Raw genomic sequence first — 20330 nt, forward strand, 5'->3', positions numbered from 1 at the left:
ACTCTTCAAAATGCTCCTAAAATCACATACAAAAGACAAGGCCCTGGGGTCTAAGGTAGAAAGTTGGACTTCCAGGAGGAAATAATGTTAATCCTAGATGTGTGTACCTGTTCTTTATCAGCAAGGCTTGATTCCACTCTGGAAAAGATGAAAAATTGTTGGTCTTTTGGGGAGGTGTATTAACTCATTCAGACCACCAGGGGACTGCTCAGTGCCCAGATGAGGTCATCTAAATGGTCCCTGGTGGGCCATACTAATTAATGCACAGTGCCAAAGTGAACAGCTAATTAGCTCACCTCCACTGGGGAGCTACACCCATTGTTTCCTCTTTGGAATTAAGACACTTCAGATGTCTGCTCCCATCTATGGGTCTGGTGTTTTAATTTGGTTACACTGTGACTGCTTTCCTATGCTTCATCCTTTCACTTTGCTTCCCTGCCCTCTGCCCCTTCCCTAGCTCTCAACCATTTCTTTCCACATGGAGATGTTCTCCACATTTTCACACTGCTGACCCTTTTTTCTTTGTAAGAAAAAAAATCCAAGGATCAAAATCCATCCTTTCTAAATCGTGATGCATATGTGTAGGGTGAAGGTTGGGGAAGAAGTTGGCCAACGTATTCAAGTTCATATGTGGCACTTGAAGGATCTTAAAACTTTGAACTAAGAAAATAAGATCTTGCAGGGTTAAATATGGAATGGGATTTATGTTTAGTACATGTTTTGGCAAAAGGAACTAAAAACTGAAAAGTTTTGCATCTACTTTCAGTCTGAGTGTTCCAATGATTAAAACCGTGAATTAGTAAAATGTTGAATGTCTTTAATTAGAGAATGACTCCTTCATTCATCTTGGGAGCAACTTGGCATTTTCCATGTGATCTGATGGGAGCAGGTTGCCTCCAAGTGTAACTACTATGTGATGCGAATGGAAGCAGAAAATCTCCCAGTGGACACAACTCTGATTAGTAAAACTGGCTTTGTTCTTTATCCCTAAAGAGGAAACTAAGAGGCAAACAATGGGACTTGGCCTTCAGTATCGGCCCCAGTTATAGAGAAAGGCACAGCTGAACCTGTCTGTAGTCACTCGGGTTAAGGAGGGGGTTTGCATGTGACAAAGTTTGTCATCGGATTACTCAGACCTTCTGCACATACTACACGTGATCTGAACCTGTTTTATTAAGGACAAGTCTGGATTCCTAAGATGAAGTAAGGAAGATGGAATTATTAATTAAATAATAACCAGAACAGCCTGGGTTCCCCTTGTGTTCTTTACCTTCCTGCTATTGTTTTGAATGTGGCTGTGAGACAAAGAGCTGCTTAGGTCAAGCACTATAAATTACAGTTTTTATACAATAGCAGTCCACTAGAATGATTTCAAAGCTTGATCAAAGTACTTCAAAAAACTTCTTAAAACTTTTCCACAACACAAGGAAAAGGGAAATGCTCATTTGATGCGTTTACTTCAATAAGTATAGCAGAGGTCGGTGTTAGTATCATACCTGCTTTATATAAAATCCAACTCATTGATTAAATCCACCTTGTTCTTACCAGTGTTTCGTGTGTAAAGGAGATTTTAAGTTTTCATCTAGTTAACTGGAACAACTAAACATTTGGAGTCCCTTGTAATTAGTAACATTTTAAAATAAGCATAACTTGACAGTATTTAACTGTGATAACTTCAGATATTCGTTAAGACTGTTTAACTCCCAGCAGTTAAAATAAAGCTGATCTCAGTGGATTTATTTGGCATTTTAATAACAGTCATGGCAATAGACATTTAATTTTTCATCCCTTTCCTCTCATCCTTTGGATTTATCCTGATCTGTTTCATGTCATGGGTAAGGATGATGAGAAGTACCTTAGTGATAGCAAGGCTAAGCAAATCTAGGCTCAACCATATATAAAATTAGCATGAACTGTTTCAACAATGCCAGGCTCAACTCAAGACCCATGGTACTATGTCTGGGTAATTTTTATTTTTTAAAAGGAATGTCACTTTGAAATACTGACATGAAATATAACCAAGTCAATTAACTAATAACAGCTGAAGTTCAGAGTTTAATTGAGGGCTGAACATGAAGCCAATGACCATTAACCCAAAATGATCATTAATTCCCCCTGGAAACTGCTTTGGTTAAAGGTATTTCTAGAATAACTAGCACTTGTCATTTTTACATTCAACACAAATGCATTCAGAAATAACAATTTAGGGTGTCCAAAGTAGACTCTATTTTCATTTTAATTGAAATTCTTTTATAGCATAAATCAAAACCTATATAAAACTACCTCTTCTCTGCAGGAAATCACAGTTCTTTAAGAACTGAAAAATGGAAGTACCCTTTATATGATTGCCTAGGGTTTATCTCAATTGTTGTATTTGTTTCTGTATTCTTTAATGCAAGATTTCTGACTCGATTGTAAGCCCCATGGAATTAGCAACTACATATATTTTATTCACCTCTCCAACCACTGATACTTAACAGTGTTCTGATTGAATAAAGGCTGAACGAACAAGTGAATGACTGCTAAAACTTAGATTAATTATGTTCTCAACATGCATTAAACAAATAACTGGAACTTTTTTTTAACTTTTTCTTTTCTTCAGCTAAAAAGTGGGTTTATTTACAGAAATAGGAGAAGGGCATCATATGTTAAGGTTTATTAAAGAATTATCTTAGAAACTTTCAATCTGAAATAAAACCAACTTATCAGCAAGATTATCTTGGGCTAAATGATTGGTTTGAAGGGGAATTTGTGTAATTCTGTCACGTTTGCCTTAAAGGTACAAGAGTCATTACTGTTTATTCGTTGTGCTGCTAAATGAGAACATTAACTTTTGTTCCTTTTGAGAAGTTATCTTTATCTTCACATCTCTATTTTAAAAGTAATTTCACTTAGAATCATGTCGGGGCTCCCAACCAAATGTATTTCACTCACACATTTTGGGCTATTCAGTGGAGTTATTAGATTAACTGCAAATGATAATTGTAATTGTTGGCTGCTGAGTTGATGGCAAAGTGCTTCCTGGCCAGAGAAGTGGTTGGCTAGCTAAAGAGAGTAGGGCTCTGGTCATTTGCCAACACGATCTGACCTTTGGAGCGATGCTGTCTGTGAACTGCTCAGTGGGTCTTTCTTGTTAGTCATTAATTCAGAGTGTTTTATCATTTGAAAGCCAGAGGTATTTGGCATATTTCCTCATATTTTAGAAACTTGTAGCACAAAAGAAACTGGAACTTCCACATTTCTTCTTTGCCCTGCCAATTTCCCAGGGCTTAATTTGTTGGGGCCCTTTTGTGTGTGACTCCTTCTGGAAGATGTGACCCCTGTAACAGGTATTGAAACCTAGCTCTCCAGATGCACATGATATTTCTGTCTTACATTTCTAGCATTAAAGTGATTTATGACACAGTGTTTATTGAGTCCCTAATGCATATTTAGAAGCATTTGAAGTGCTCTGGGAAAATTTTTTAAAAGAAAAAAATTCTTGAAGAAAGATAAATCATTTGGATTTCAAAATTTCAGGAAAGGTCATCACAATATAATAAGGAAAGAAGGAAACTTACGAAGCTTTTATTTCCGACATAGGCTATAGGCAGCAGATAGTTTTCAACTTGTTTATAGTAGTGGCATTCACTGCTACTGAGAAGGATTTTGAGCTTAGCTTGGCAGGAAATAAGGTTATGATCAGTTATGGGCACTAGACTTTGGAATGCATAATAAGCACAAGGATGCCACATATTGTCTATCCCTGCCCTGAGCCATTCATGTTCAGTGCAAATCTAAATACTAAGTATTTGAAACAAAATCCATATGTGTTCATTGGCCTAAGTAATAAAATGAGCAGAGACATTTTCCTGCATTTCCATAACATCCAGTGGAGTGTCTGCACAGCTAAAGTCTACCGAGAAATGCAGATCAGTCAAATATGCCAATAGGAATAGGACTTCAAAACAAGGTAAACTCTAGAAAGGCACAGAAAACTATTACTCTCAGTAAAATAAATGCCTGCAAGTTAAATGATGTTGTAGATGAAAAAATAATGTGTCTCTATATTTTGGGCTCTGCAAAGGGATCTTGAGTTGAGACTTAGATTACACAGCCTTATACACTCCCTAGTTTCTTGAGTTTTCTCTTGTTTTCTCCAATCAAATCGTACCAGAGATTCAAGGTCAGCTGCAAACTCTGCCTTGTTTCTTCTTCATGACCTTTGTAGCTTCTGAGCATGTTTTCTATTTAATACAGTGAATTTTTATAAGATCATGATTATGTATTTGTAATTGTCATTTTAAAATCTCCTAAAAAGAACAGTTAAAATATTTGCAAGAGGGGCCAGTGTTGTAGTGTAGCCAGTAAAGCCACTGCCTGCAGTGCTGGCATCCCATTTAGACACTGGTATGAGTCCCAGTTCCACTTCCAATCCAGCTCCCTGCTAATGGCCTGGGAAAAGCAGTGGAAGATGGCTCGGATGTTTGGGCCCATGCTATCCACTTGAGAAACCCAAATAAAGCTCTGGCTTCAGCCTGGCCCAGCCCTGGCCATTGCCTCCATCTTTGGAGTGAACCTGCAGAGGGAAGATATCCTCCCTCCCTCTCATCCTCTCTCTATATAACTTAGACTTCAAAATAAACTTCTTAAAATTTTGCAAGGTTGAAGATCTGCTTTACGTGGTAATGAGATTTCGTTAGTATGCTTACTGCGAAGCCATAAATAATTTTCCTAAAAACGTTTAATTGTACCTGTTCATTAATTCGACAGATAAAATTATGGCAATCGTTGTACATGAAAAGGTAGTTGGTAAAAATACTATGTTCCATACCATTTTAAATAGAAGAATCTATCTTGGCTTTTCAGAGTTTTCTTTAAAAAGAGGCTATAAAATAAGTGGAAAATTACAATTCAACCTAACAGTAATAGAAAAGTAGGACAGTGAAAAAGATGGTAGAGTGGACATGAGTATGTTGCATATCAGTGGAAAACTCAAAATTTTGGTCAATTATATTCATTTATCTAACTTCTCCACTACCCTTGAAAGTTTTTTCCCCAGGGATAAAGTGGTTACAAACAGAATGCAGGTGTAGAGTAAGCGAAGAACCCAGTGTGAGAGTTGAATCACATTTTCATTTGGTTGGACAATTACCTAAGAGGTGTGTGGAAAGGGAAATTGAACCATTCGCAAAGGTGAGATGAGTGTGACTCAGACTCACACGTGCAGAACTGGAAGGCAGCAGATGAGAACAGCCTGGACCTCCTGCCCCCTGCCCACTGTCCTTTCTTCCAGAGCCAGTCATTTACTCCTGCACGGATGTTTCAAAACCTGAAGTTATATTTACTACAGTAATGTTCATATTACCACATATGGTAATACACCCTTTACAAAGAAAAGGCTCATGGCATAAGGGCCTACTTCAAAAGCTCATGGAAAATGAAATGTAAAGATAAGTTTAGGGGCTGGCGCTGTGGCACAGTGGGTTAAAGCCCTTGTGTGAAGTGCCGGCATCCCATGTGAGTGCCAGTTCGAGTCCCGGCTGCTCCACTTCCGATCCAGCTCTCTGCTATGGCCTGGGAAAGCAGTGGAAGATGGCCCAAGTGTTTGGGCCCCCGCACCCATGTGGGGGACCTGGAAGAAGCTCCTGGCTCCTGGCTTTGGATCGGCTCAGCTCCAACCATTGTGGCCATCTGGGGAATGAACCAGTGGATGGAAGACCTCTCTCTCTGTCTCTACCTATCTCTGTAACTCTGTCTTTCAAATAAATAAAATAAATCTTTTAAAAAGTTTGTTTTGATGCAAAAATCTTTGAAATACATACATATAACTATTTTGAAATAAACATTCTGAAACTTGTTATTTTGGCCCTGTCCCCAATACCCTAATCTCTACAGTAGAAATCAACCCTTTTTAATTTTTTTAATTTAGCAGAACTACTTCTCACTTTATTCGCATTTAAGAATCCTAAAACCCTCAACATCTGTAAACAATATTTCTACACATTGCCATTTAGCCTAATGATGTGCTATTACAAATGAATTTGGAAACATTGAATAGATATTTTCCCAGTCAACTTATACATTAATTTGATTTTCCTTCCACTGAACAAAATCCACAGTTAAGTAGTATATTTTCCTTACAGGAAAAGTAAACCTAGGCTAGCTCATCATCAAGAATAACTAGCATTCGATGTTCTAGCACTGCAGCCAGCAGAGCCTGCTGGCTAACACAGGCCTTGACAATGGGCTGGAATTACTGTCTGTTCACTTACAGATAACTGAACTCTCCAAACTCTCAAAGCTTCAGCTTCTTCATTTATAAAATTGAAATACACTTATCACATAGGACTAAATGAGATTAATGCTTACTACAACATGAATTATAGCTTTATTAAAAATATCACCATACAATATAGTGCATCACATATCACATAGTGAAGACCTTCACTGCTAACATAAGAGTCCATTTAATAAACGATATAAGCAGCAAAATGTGTATTTCCTATGTGAATACAGAAATCACTATATGGTAGATAGCCTGGCTTGCTGTTTTTCTAAAGCTCATTTAGCAAAAAGCCACTTTGCAAAAGTTGAGACAGGCAGAACCAGACCGTCCTTTGAGAGTGGTCATACGTTTAGCTCATTGTTTTCACAGACAGATGTCTAGTTGAACATTCCTCTGCTCGGAGGAGGAACACAGAGACGGTGGGCCCATGTTTCTTTTGATAGTGACCATAGCCTTTGCCTATGTGCAGCTTCGGCGGCGGCCCAGCGCGGGACCCAGCCAGTACTTACACGTCTGACTGACGGCCCAAATCCTCCATGCTCGAGATGAGCCCCCTAAAGGTGCCGGGGTTTGTCATCATGTAAAAGCTTTCTCTAAGCGGGTGGAAATACCTTCTCAAGCCATTGTCAATTCAGTGAAAGAAAGAGTAAGCGCTGTCTGAATTTGATCTTTGAAAAAACAAAAGGCAAAGCAGAAGGAACTTGGGGAAATCGCTTGTTTGTTCCTGGATCAGTCTTCACGCTGATGACTGTGAGACTCCTTGGGATGATTTTTGAAGACGTGGCTTTGACCAGCGCACCACCCCTAACCATGACCTTGTGAGGACACAGGCAAGCCAGACAATTTCTGAACAACTTAACAAGTACTGATGCTCTCCTCACAAAACGCAGGCCAGCCCGAAATGTGGGAGGCAGGTTCTGAATGTGCAGCTGAACGTAGGGTGACTGGAAGACTGGGCAGGCAAGTGGGGCTGCTCTGGCTGGGGACTTCAGAGCAGTTTTCAAACAACACAGCTTTGCAACACCCTTGCCAGGTAGGCAAGAGCTCTTGGGTGTTCTACAGAAGCCTTCACTAAGGTGGCTTATTCCTTCGCCACAGCAAAGGAGATGAGAAAAGACACTTATTCTGAAAAGAGTAAATGACATCTCTCACCGTCACAGGTATTATCTGAAAACTGAAAAGCAGGTTTTAATAAACATGAAATGGCCGGCGTTGTGGCCTACAGGGGTAAAGCTGCATCCTGTGATGATGCCTTTTTCCCATCTGAGTCCCAGCTGCTCCACTTCCAATCCAGCTCCCTGCTAATGGCTGGGTAAAGCAGCAGAAATGGCCCACCCACCTGGGAGACCGGGATGAAGCTCCTGGCTCCAGCCTGTCCCGGTGCTGGCTGTTGTGGCCATTTGGGGAGTGAACCAGCAGATGGAGGACCCCCTCTATGTGTGTGTGTCTCCCTCTCTCTATGAAACTCTCTAAAAACAATAATAAACACTAAAACATGAGTCCGGGAGCTGGCACAGTGGTGTGGCTGCTTCGTTTCTGATTTAGTTTCCTGCTGATACACCTTGGAATGCTGTGGATGATGGTCAAGTACTTAGGTCCTTGTCAACCCATTGGGAGACCTGGATGGAGCTTTTGGCTCCTGACTTCCACCTTGCCCAGCCACAGCTATTGCAGGCACTTAGGAAATAAACCAGCAGATGAAAGACTTTGCTCTCTCCCTCCCTGCCTCTGTCACTCTGTCTTTTGAATAAACATATCTTAAAAAATGAGCCTACCAGGTAACAAAAATTAAATTGTACTTTGGTCTGGACAGTTTATACTACAATCAGCACGCAGAAGATGTATTTTCAGATTGTTTTTGGAATCGTGACTAAACTGTGGTGAGTCAGTAGGCTCCCTACCAGCTCCCTCCACACCTCCCACCTCAGCTGTAGAGGGGGGACAACCTGAAGCCTGGTGCTGTGCACTGTAGGGTTCCCAGTACCCTCGGTGTCCCCTTGTCTTGCATGTGTGCTGCCTAAATTATGAAGGGGTGAACTGGTGAGGAAAAAATACTGTTTGCTCACAAATAGTCCAAAGTTCAGAACAGAGGTAAAATCCTTGACAGTAGCCTTGCAGTGGGCCATTTAATATGGTAGATGGCATGGCATAAAGCTAATTCATACTCTTTCATGATCTGAATTTGGAAATCTTACATTAAGTTGCATTAGACTCTACCTGGCATGGTATCTTGTCAAAAACATGAGGCCTGACACAGACTGTTCTGATATGTATTGCTTTGATTATTTCCTAAAATTGATCTGAGAAAATCAAATTACATAGGGTCCCCAAGCTTTCATTGCTTCTCCTAACCCACCAGTTGTATTGATAGAGTTAGCAATGTGAAGAGCCTTAGAGTGTTAAGCAGTTAAGGCTGCTATGGGAAGCCCAGCTCCCCCCGTGCTGAAACTGGGTGCTCACCAGAGACAGCATGAGTGGCCCTCCCCATCCAGGGCAAGCACTTGGTGTTGCACCAAGTGGGGCTCAGTCAGTTCCAGAGCAGCTAACAGATCCTCAGAAAGGAAGTGCAGATAAGGAGTTGTCTATTCCCAGATTGCTTAGAGGAGGCAGAAAGTCGACATGACAAACACAAACTATTGTCTATACAAACCATTCCCACCCCACACTTTGCAAGAATTGTGTACTGGAGGGAGATGGGTCAGCCACACACAGTGGACTGATCCAATAATGTGCATACTGTACCGTTACAGGCTGGTGGAATGGGAGCACCCAGGGTCAGGTTTCAGAGAAAGTGTTCGTCCCCTAATGAAAGGAGAGCCCTTTGCTTATCCTCCCCTTCCTTTTGATGTTAGGATGCAATGGTTAGAACTTCACTTGTCATTGAGACCAAGCAAGAAAGGCTAAGACACCACCAGAAAATACTTATTGATTTGAAACGGGGGTTGAGGAAGAAGTCTTTATCTCCTGCTTCACTCCTCCAAATGCCCAAAACAGCTGGGTTGGGCCAAGCCAAAACCAGGAGCTAGGAACCCCCTCCAGGTCTCCCCACAAGGTGGCAGGGACCCAAGTGCTGAAGCCGTCATCTGCTGCCTCCCAGGGTGTTCATTAGCAGGAAACTGGATCAGAAGCAGAGAGGGGACTCAAATGCGGACACTGATATGAGATGCGGGTGTCCCAAGTGATGGTTTGACTTATGTTAAAATGCCTGCCCCCTAAAATAAACTCGTGTTTCGACTATTGTCACTTAGGTATTCTACTACTGGCATCCCAAAGCGCTGCTGCGAGAAGAGGATGCTTGGTGATTCCTGACACTGTACTATGGGAGAGGTGTTCCTGAGGTGTCTAACAAAGTTGCTGACTGCTCAAGACTTGTCCAGAAAACTCAGTTTATGTAATCAAACTCTACGTCATCTACAATGGACACTAATTCCTCCTGGAGAGGGAATGAATGCATTAACTTATCATTCATCAAATGCATCATGTAGTAAGATTTTGTGAAAAGCTGTCAAATGTCTGTGCCAAAACTGAAGCCTCCAGAGACATAATTATTCTTCTTTTAAGATTTTATTTATTTATTTGAGAGGTAGAGCTGCAGACAGTGAGAGGGAGAGACAGAGAGAAAGGTCTTCCATCCGTTGGTTCACTCCCCAGATGGCCGCAACAGCCAGAGCTGCGCAGATCCGAAGCCAGGAGCCAGGAGCTTTTTTCGGATCTCCCACGTGGGTGCAAGAGCCCAAGGACTTGAGCCATCTTATACTACTTTCCCAGGCCACAGCAGAGAGCTTGATTGGAAGAGGAGCTGCCTGGACTAGAACCAGTGCCCATATGGGATGCCGGCGCCACAGGCAGAGGGTTAACCTACTGTGTCACGGTGTCAGTTCCCAGAGACATAATTATTAACATTGAAACTGGGGGTGGGGGAGAGTGGGTTCTTGAGAGTAAATGGCCCCTATAGAGACCTGTGGACAGAAACTCTTAGCCACACCACAATCTTGAGATAACTGGTTCCTCCTCCCACTGAACTCCTTACACCTGCAAAAGAACATCATAGGCATTGAAGTATTCAATCACAATATGTTGATCAATTCTCCCTTTGTATTTTTGCCAGCATATGTACAATGTTATGATAAGGAATGTGCCTACTGTGCTAGACAATACACATCAAAACAAGTATGATTATCTATAAAAAAAAAAAGATAAAAAATGCATGGGGCTTAGTCCTGAAGCCTAGGAGCTGGTATCGGACACCTGGGTTTCAGCCACAGGCCCAAATTAGATATTTCGCTTTCTTGTGTTCTCGTTCTCTTCGTAACAATGGAGATAAGTAACTCCTGCATGTATGCAGAATGCTTAAAACAGGACCTGGCACCTATTCAGGACTCGCTAGATGTTGGCTGTCACTATTGCCCCTTTTCCAGAAGGGTTCATCAAAGCTCACAGAGGTTAAGTAACTGTGGAAGGTCTGTCGGTTGGCAAGAAAGAAAACCCACAATCTGTCCCTGATGTGTATCATACACAACTTATATCTTACAATATTTTCCAAAATGTGGGAATCATTACTAGTGCTCACCAGTATTGGATTCTCCTCAGCTTCCAGAGTGTCAAGACTGTACACTTCCTAGCTGTCTTGATTAGTTAGGGTCATGTTACCGATTCTATCTGATGAAATGCGAGAGGATGAGCTCTGTGTGTGTCGGCGAGACAGTGAGCAGTTCCATGGGGTTTTCCATTTTCTCTCCTGCCATGCTGTACGGACGGATCAAAGCTCCAGAAGCTGATTCTCCATCCAGGAGCTCTGAGAAACTAAATGAAGCAGCTGGCACACCACCACCACCACCATTCTTTTTCAGAAAGCAAGAAATAAACTTTCATTTGTTAAACGTTGTCTTTGGGGACTGTTATATCATCCATCTAGTCTATTTGAACTAATAAGTAAAATTTCTAAATAGTATGCAGCAAGAATGTGAATTTATTTTTTAATATTATATAACCCAGTGATTCATTGGTGACCACTGGTTGTATTTTTTTAAGGGAGAAGGGAAATTCATCTGACAATGTAATGATGTTCTAGTGAGCTTATGAAAACGTTCATGAACATTGTTCTATGGCTTGATCTTCTAGGAAAAGTAGTAATCATGCTGTAAGCCCATAGGAAAAGAATAAACAACTATGAATATTACAATATAGTTCATGATTCTAGTGTTTCAGAAAATGCTTTATTTTTCTGGGATATCAGAAAAATATATTTTTATATGAGAATGGCCCTTTAAGTTTTTTGAAAAGTATCTTAACTGCATGTAAACAATCTTTAAAACCATAAACATGAACCAGGTGTTGTGGTACAGTGGGTTATGCTGCCACTTTCAATGCTGGTATCCCATATCAGAGCACCAGTTCAAGTCCCAGCTCCTCCACTTCTGATCCCATTCCCTGCTAATGTGCCTAAGGAGGCAGTAGATGAAGGCCCAAGTTCTTGGGCCCCTGCCACCCATGTGGGAGACTTGGATGAAGTTCCTGGCTCCTGGCTTTGTCCTGGCCCCGTCCAGCCCTGACCATTGCCAGCAATCTGGGGAGAGAACAAGTACAGGGAAAATCTCCCTCTCCCTGTTTCTATCAACTTTGCCTTTCAAATTAATAAAACTTTTAAAAACCAACTTAAAAAATGCACATTTATGCTTCCTTTATTTCCCCTACCTAGAACATGATTTTGAGATTAAAATTTTTAAGTGTCTTTAGAAAAATCAAAGCATATGACACAGACTGGGAGAAAATATTTGTGAATCCTAGCTAATAAGAACTTATATCCATGGGGCCAGCACAGTGGCATAGCAGGTAAAGCTGCCGCCTGCAGTGCTGGCATCCCATGCGGGTGCTAGTTCAAGTCCCAGCTGTTCCTCTTCAATCCAGCTCTCTGCTATGGCCTGGGAAAGCAGTAAAGGATGGCCCAAGTCCTTGGGGCCCCATGTGGGAGACCTGGAAGGAGCTCCTGGCTTCATATTGGCCCAGCTCCAGCCGTTGTGGCCATTTGAGGAGTGAACCAGACCCCTCTCTCTCTCTCCCTCTCTCTCTCTCTCTTTCACTCTCTACCTCTGCCTCTGCCTCTCTATAACTCTGCCTTTCAAATAAATAAATCTTTTTTTAAAAATCTTATATCCAGAAATCAAATCTTTTGGGGCTGGGGTTGTTGCGCAGTGTTAAGCCACTGTAATGCTGATATCCTGGTATCCCATATGCACTTCTGCTCAAGTCCCAGCTGCTCCACTTCTGGTCCAACTCCTTGCTATATGCACCTAAGAAAGCAGTGGATGATGGCTCAAATGTTTGGGTCCCTGCCATCCACCTGTGAAACTGGGATGAAGCTCCTGACTTCACTCTGGCCAAGCCCCTGTTGCTGGGACCATTTAGGGGAATGAACAATCAGATGGAAGATCTCTCTCTCTCTCTCTAACTCTGCCTTTCAAATAAGTCTTTTTAAAAACCTCTCAAAGCTCCATAGAAAATAAATAATAAACAAAAGATTTAAGCAACCACATCACCAGTGAAGAGCTATGTTGTATAAGCATGTGAAAGCATGGTCAGCATTGTTAGTCGTTAGGAAAATACAAATGAAAATCGGTAAAAAACCACTACACACCTTTCAGAACAGCTCATATAAAAATGACATTACCAAATGTTGAGAGAAGATGTGGAGCAACTGGAACTGTGATGTGTAGCTTGTGGGAATACAAGCTGATGCCTATTTAATCAATTTGTTGGATTCTTTAAAAAAAAAAAAAAAGGAAATATGCAAGTTACTACATGACCCAGCAGTCCCACACCTGGACATGTACCAAAGAGAAATGCAGAAAAATGTCCTCACAAAAACCTCTCCACAAATACTTCCAGCAATTCTATTCATGACTGCTAGAAATTGGAAATAAACTTTATGTACATCAACTTTGGAATGGATAGACAAATTCTGTTACATCCATACAAGGGGACCCTACTCAGCAATAAAAAATAACCAACTGCAAATTCATTTTATAATATGGATAAATCACGAAGGAATTATACAAAGTAAAGGAAGCCAATCTGAAAACGTTACTTACTGTAATACTCATGTAATATTCTGGAAAATATAGGTATGGAAGTTACAGCAGTAATTGCCAGGTGTTGGAATGAAAAGGAGGAAATTGACTACAAAATTGCATGAGAGAACTTTCTAGGACATCGGAAACTTTCTCTGTTAATTCTGGTGGTGGTTACACAAAGCATACCATCCCAATTCACAGAACTATGTACAAAAAAAATTCAATAAAGCAACAAAAACAATGTAAAATTTTAGAAATGTGTTTTTTCAAATTTTGTAGTATTCTGACTTTGTAAGTTAAGCTTTTTCCTGATCAATTATCTATAAAATATTGCCTACATTGACTTAGCTATACTAACTCTTCTTGAAATATGTATGTATTGGTTAAAGGCAAAATGTTCTAGGGACCAAAATTTAGAAAAGTAAATACTATTCAAGCGAAAAAGGAAAAAATATATCTTCATAACTTTGAACAATATATTCATACAGCACAGCTCACCAAATACTTATTTGGTATATATTGCCACAGTCTATAAATGAGCCAATTCTAAGAGCCCCAAAAAGCCATATGGGGTCTCCAAATTTATATAACTTTGAAATTTGAAATTCAGTGTTAGAAATACTTGCTGTACTATAAAATGCCTAGATTATGAAGTCCATTCTCTTAGTGTTAGCTGACACTTAGAATATCTAATACATAAGCAATCTTATTTCTTCTACTCACCATTATTGTGAAAAGCTAATGTCTGTTTTCATTGCCTTTGTTAAATGTTGGCTCAACAGTTATTCACCATCACCCATACACCTGCTTCCCTCCTCAATGTTATGTTTGTCGAGGCATCCTCCAGCTCTTGGATGGCATGCACTTCTCCAGGAGAAAACAACTCTAGTCCCAGCCCCACGCCAGTTGCTGTGACCTCTTTTCTTACCAGTGCTTAAGGAGTAGTGTGGGCATATGATGTAATTTAGATCACAGAAACTGGAGAAAAATCTAGTGGAGAGCTTCTGGAAAAGGTTTTCCTTGCTGGTCAAGGATCACAAGAGGAAAGCAATGTCTCCTGATTGTGATAGCAGCTGGGTGAGATGAATGACCTGCTGGAACCTTGTATTGGTTGCAGTACCAGATTGCTGATGAACCAGTCCATGGAGGGGCACAAGGCGGGAAAGTGGAGACAATCCAAGGCTCTGATAATGCTACTAAGTACCCCCTTCAATCCTGGAACTGCCCTGCTGGTACACCTCCAGTTATGAGAGACGGCAAATTGCTTTTACTCTCTAAGCCAGTGGAGTCTGGCTTGCCTGTTATTTGGACCCAAAGGTATGATCGCTGATACATCTACTTTCAGGAAATACACGGTTGTCTGTGGTCAAAGCAGGACAGAAAGGAGGGGCCTGCGCTGTGGCAAAGTGGGTAAAAGCTGCCGACTGCAGCGCTGGCATCCCATATGGGTATTCGTTAGTGTCCCACCTGCTCCACTTCTGATCCAGCTCTCTGCCATGGCCTGAGAAAGCAGAAGATGGCCCAAGTCCTTCAGCCCCTGCACCCATGTGGGAGACCCGGAAGAAGCTCCCAGTTCCTGGTTTCAGATCAGCACAGCTCCGGCCATTGCAGCCATTTGGGGAGTGAACCAGTGGATGAAAGACTCTCTCTCTCTCTCTCTCTCTGCCTCTCTGTAGCTCTGCCCTTCAAATAAATAAATAAATCTTTAAAAAAAACAAAAACAGGCCGGCGCCGTGGCTCACTAGGCTAATCTTCCACCTGTGACGCTGGCACCCCAGGTTCTAGTCCCGGTTGGGGCGCCGGGTTCTGTCCTGGTTGCTCCTCTTCCAGGCCAGCTCTCTGCTGTGGCCCGGGAGGGCAGTGGAGGATGGCCCAAGTGCTTGGGCCCTGTACCCGCATAGGAGACCAGGAGGAAGCACCTGGCTTCTGGCTTTGGATCGGCACAGTGCGCCAGCCATAGTGGCCATTTGCGGGGTGAACCAATGGAAGGAAGACCTTTCTCTGTCTCTCTCTCACTGTCCATAACTCTACCTGTCAAATAAAATTTTTTAAAAAATTTACATGGTGATACTTTACAGGTGAATAGTTTTGTGACAATTCTCTTATGTGGTCATTTTTATGCGTATCCCTAGAGAGCTAAAGCACTTCCTAAAAAACATAGAGGAACAGGAATTACTGTGTCCAGTCAACTGATAAGGAAACAGCCATAGTCCAGAGGTGAAGTGACCTGCAGAAGGTCACACACCCATCAATAACAGTGCCTGGAGCGAATAGCCCTGGCTTCCCACGAAGACAGCTTTGCTTTCTCTCTTCTTCCTACTGTGGAGGTGCTAAGGCTTTTTTCCATGAACTTTTATTTTTTTTTAAAGGACATTTTCAATTTTATAGAAACTATTCAATTTGGTCTCAGAGTACTAATTAAAATGCTATGAGCTGAAGAATCTGGTTTTTCTCTCAATTTTAAGAATAACATAACTGGACTATCAATTCATTGAACAAATGTCTTGATATTCCATATTTATCCCTAAACACCTCAAATTTCATCTAACTTTAACAACTTTTAGTACACTTATAGTAAGAATCAATTAAATAAAAAGATGTCCTTATACAAATTATTTAATATTAGAATAAATTTGTAAAAAGGAAAGATATCTCTTCCAACTAGTTTCTTACATATGAAGCATTCTTACTCTGAAAGTCATTAGCTTAATTAAATCTCTGTACATAAATTACATGGTGCGATGAAGTATGAGCTGAATATTGTTCAGGAAGCATGTCTCTGAAACACTGCTGTGCTATATAAAAGCCTTGTCTAAATAAAAATCCTTTAAAGCCTTGCCTAGTGTCATGATAGAACAAAAAGACTGCTTTGACTTTTCAAAAAAAAAAAAAAAAAAAAAAAAGACTATTATACCCACCAGGAAGATATGAAGGAAAATAAGGCTAGAACATTACTAACTTCACTAAACAAAGAACGAGTCAGTCCTATGAGACCATGAAGGGCTCCCCCTGTGTTCTAAAGAGACACAGACAGCTGTCACTCCATCATGATAGACAGGTGAACTGATCTATTCTCCCAAAAGTATATGGATGGAAGGAATGCTCTGTAATTAAGCCAGAAGACCTGAGAATGGGGTTATTCATCCTAGAGAACATATCAGGAAAGTATGTTGGAGCCTGTAATTTCTTTTTAATCTTAAAAATTGTAATTTTATTCATACGTATTTTACTGACTTTGCCAATATTTTGTAGTCTTAGTGAATAAATATTAACAATAGATAAACCACTTATATATTACATACATATGTAGCTTAAGGATGTGTGCACATTTTTTCCCTGACAGCAAAATATGATCAATAACAGCAAGGACCTATGGGTACCTTCCATCAGTGTCCACATGCATTTAATACAAATTGCATACTGATTTTGACGTGGCTCTCAAAATGTATTGATCTGCTATGTCTGCTAAAAACTAAGGAAAATTAGGATGAGATGAAAATAGTCTTCAAGAAGGCCCTGAAGAATTCCCCCAAGTTCCTCGACTCTGGGACATCATTCTGTGTCAATGACACGGTGTTTAAGGTCCCTTCCACCTCGCTTTGTGTTCACTTTCTAATGATGAGTAACCTTTTTATGTGAGTGTTAGCTTGCTTGCTTGCTTTTTTATTTTTTTTATTTTTTGACAGGCAGAGTTAGACAGTGAGAGAGAGACAGAGAGAGACAGAGAGAAAGGTCTTCCTTCCATTGGATATCAAACCCAGGAGGCACTCCAATATGGGACAGGAATGTACCTAACCAGCAGTTTAGCTAGTAAGCCAAACCAGTCTTCCTTCGATTGGTTCACCCCCAAAATGGCCACTACAGCCGGCGCTGCGCCAATCCAAATCCAGGAGCCAGGTGCTTCTCCTGGTCTCCCATGCGGATGCAGGGCCCAAGCACTTGGAACATCCTCCACTGCCTTCCCGGGCCATAGCAGAGAGCTGGCCTGGAAGAGGGGCAACTGGGACAGAATCCGGCGCCCCGACCGGGACTAGAACCCGGTGTGCTGGCGCCGCAAGGTGGAGGATTAGCCTATTGAGCCGCGGCGCCGGCACGGGTGTTAGCTTTCTAGCTAGCATGTCCCAAAGTGAAGAACATGTGTAATAATGAGTCACTCCTGCAATTAATGCGATGTCCTCCACATGAAAGATACTTGATATGTGTGTCCACTGAAGGGTGAGTACCTTCAGGAGACCAGTGAGCTCGTCCTCCAGTAAGGAGAAAAGTTTCTTGTCCTGAGGAAAATAGCAGGCTAAAATATGGAGTGGTAACTATTGACCTTTTTTCCCTATTTTCTTTTTTGCCTAAGTTGTCTAGAAAGAAGAAAAAACAGTATAAATTATTTAAATGAAATGGCAAATTCAAAAGGTCAATGTCACTTCTTCACTTTGAACTGAATATGTTTGGCACAATAGGAGCTTGAAAGGTTACTCATTAGTAAAGATCTCATTTAATTTTTTGAAAAACCCCCTGATTATCATAAAGTGACGGGCTGGAAAGTCTCTGGATCCATGCACTCTGCTGTTCCATGACAAGTCAAATTCAAAACAGGTCACAACACTCATCACTCACACTCATTCACTCAACAAACATTCACTGGTTACCTACCATGAACCAAGTACTCGATGATAAGACTTGCCATCAATTCTCAAGTAACTTATAGTTGTACTCAGTCTATTTTCCTTAAACAATGAGAAGAGAAAAAGGTGTTTTCGTAATCTTCGGGCAAAAAGCAAGGTTTCCTGCAAAGCAGAATTTGTTATGTTGGGACACTTCTAAATAGCATCTGATAGAAAATTGATTTGTAGATAAATGATGTGATACTAGGTAACTGGGAGATTTCTCCTAGCCTAAAGATCAGTATGATGACATGTCAGAAACAGCTGTTTTACCATGACACTCCAGTATCTAGAGAGAGAAGCAGCCTCGCAGAAGAGTGGCCACAACTTGAAGTTAGATCGTGGGAGTCAGAAGGAGAGCGGCTGGCTGTGGAGGAGCAGCACTGCCAAAGGCAAGCAGGCCAGGTTCTCAGTCAGCCCAACGGATGCCAGCTAAGGGCAAGTCTGCTCTTGGAGGTGGTCCCACCATGTTAGCAAGGCCATTGACTGTGGAATCCTATAGCTAATCTCCCATGTTCGGATTCCATATATATCAAGTATATTTCTCCTGAGAGTTTGGAATTTCATTTAGATATTCCTTGCTGACATTTAAAAAACTTGTCTTATAATAATATTTGAATTGTAACTATGTAAATTGGCGTTCTGGTTTACTTATCAGGCTCATGTGAGGTTGGCTCATGTAAGTCTCAGGGTACTGACTATATCAAATTTCAAAGCTTGCATATCTAAGGCTCTACTTCTATCAAGGCAGCCAGTCAACCTCCTCAAAAGACACCCTAACCATAGCCTAGGAGCACTTTTAAAGCCTCAGCAGGGCCGGCGCCGCGGTTCAATAGGCTAATCTTCTGCCTGCGGCACCGGCATTGTTTTCACAGACAGAACCGGCATAACCGGTTCTATTCCCGGTTGGGGTGCCGGATTCTGTCCCAGTTGCCCCTCTTCCAGGCCAGCTCTCTGCTATAGCCCGAGAAGGCAGTGGAGGATGGCCCAAGTGCTTGGGCCCTGCACCCCATGGGAGACCAGGAGAAGCACCTGGCTCCTGGCTTCGGATCAGCACGGTGCGCCGGCCGTAGTGGCCATTGGGAGGATGAACCAACGGAAGGAAGACCTTTCTCTCTGTCTCTCTCTCTCACTGTCCACTCTGCATTTTGATTGGAGAATTTTACAACACAGATTAGTTAATACTTCTTCCTCCTTGATTCTTTCTTCCTCAACGGGGAGTCTGGCCTGCTGGGGTTTGATTTTATTTAATTTTGGTATTTTCTAGGATAAATGGGCAACACTGGTCGATAATTTCTGCTTCAGTGAGAGGCTTGCGTCCTACTAATCAAGGAGGCAGTGTACTCCTTATATGTGGGTCCTTAAACCCAGGGTCCCAATTGCTACATATGGCCCCTAAACCTGATGAATGTCATCATTTGTTCACCTTAAGAACCTAAGAGCAAATAGCAGGGAAAGTTTGTGAAATTCCCGCGTGCACAGTCAAAAAACAAGTGGGCATCTCAGTACTGTAGCTGGAAGGTCACGTGAATGTGATACAGCAGAAACAAGCCAGCCTACATCTTGGGAGTTTTAAGTGAGCTCTTCTAATGAGAGCTGTCAGATGCTTGTTACTGCAAAATAAATTCCTTTGGGCTGTTTTTTTTTCCCCCCCGCTTTGCTCCTGATTAAAAAGAAAGAAAAACTGTAACACAATTCTTCCACAGATTTTAAATGGTATCATCATTGTTAATGCTTTTTTTCCTTTTTTTTTATAATTCAGTTCATCACTGCAGGCAAATCAGTTTCTCATTCATAAATTCTCTGTCAAAACAATGTACATGATCGTTTATCATAACGTAATACATCTTGGAAAGCAATCATAACATAAAGAAGACTTTCTCTTCCACAAAGGACAGCCTATTTTGATATATTTTAAAGGAAAACCACGATTGGGTATTCACTAATTTGTTGCTATGAGCAACATAATATTTTATTTTGGAAACCTTTAGGATTTTAGTTGCCTTGTGACATGGTATCTAAATTTCTAAGCTAGTGTTTCTCTCAGCTTTGGTACTTGTGGTTTTCCAGTTAGGAAACTTTCTTTGTTTTTGTTTATTTTATTGATTTGAGAGGGAGAGACAGAGATCTTTGATCAGTTGATTCACTCCCCAAATGGTGGCTAGGGCTGGGCCAGGCCAAAGCTAAGGAGCTTCTTCCGGGTCTCCCATGTGGGTGCTGGGGCCCAAGCACTTGGACCATCCTGCACTGATTTCTCAAGAGCATTAGCATGGAGCTGGATGGGAAATAGAGCAGTTCTGGATCTGAACCAGTGTCCATATTGGGTGCCAGCAT

The sequence above is a fragment of the Lepus europaeus genome, chromosome 11 (genome assembly GCF_033115175.1).
Source record: "Lepus europaeus isolate LE1 chromosome 11, mLepTim1.pri, whole genome shotgun sequence".
NCBI classification, from domain to species: domain Eukaryota; kingdom Metazoa; phylum Chordata; class Mammalia; order Lagomorpha; family Leporidae; genus Lepus; species Lepus europaeus.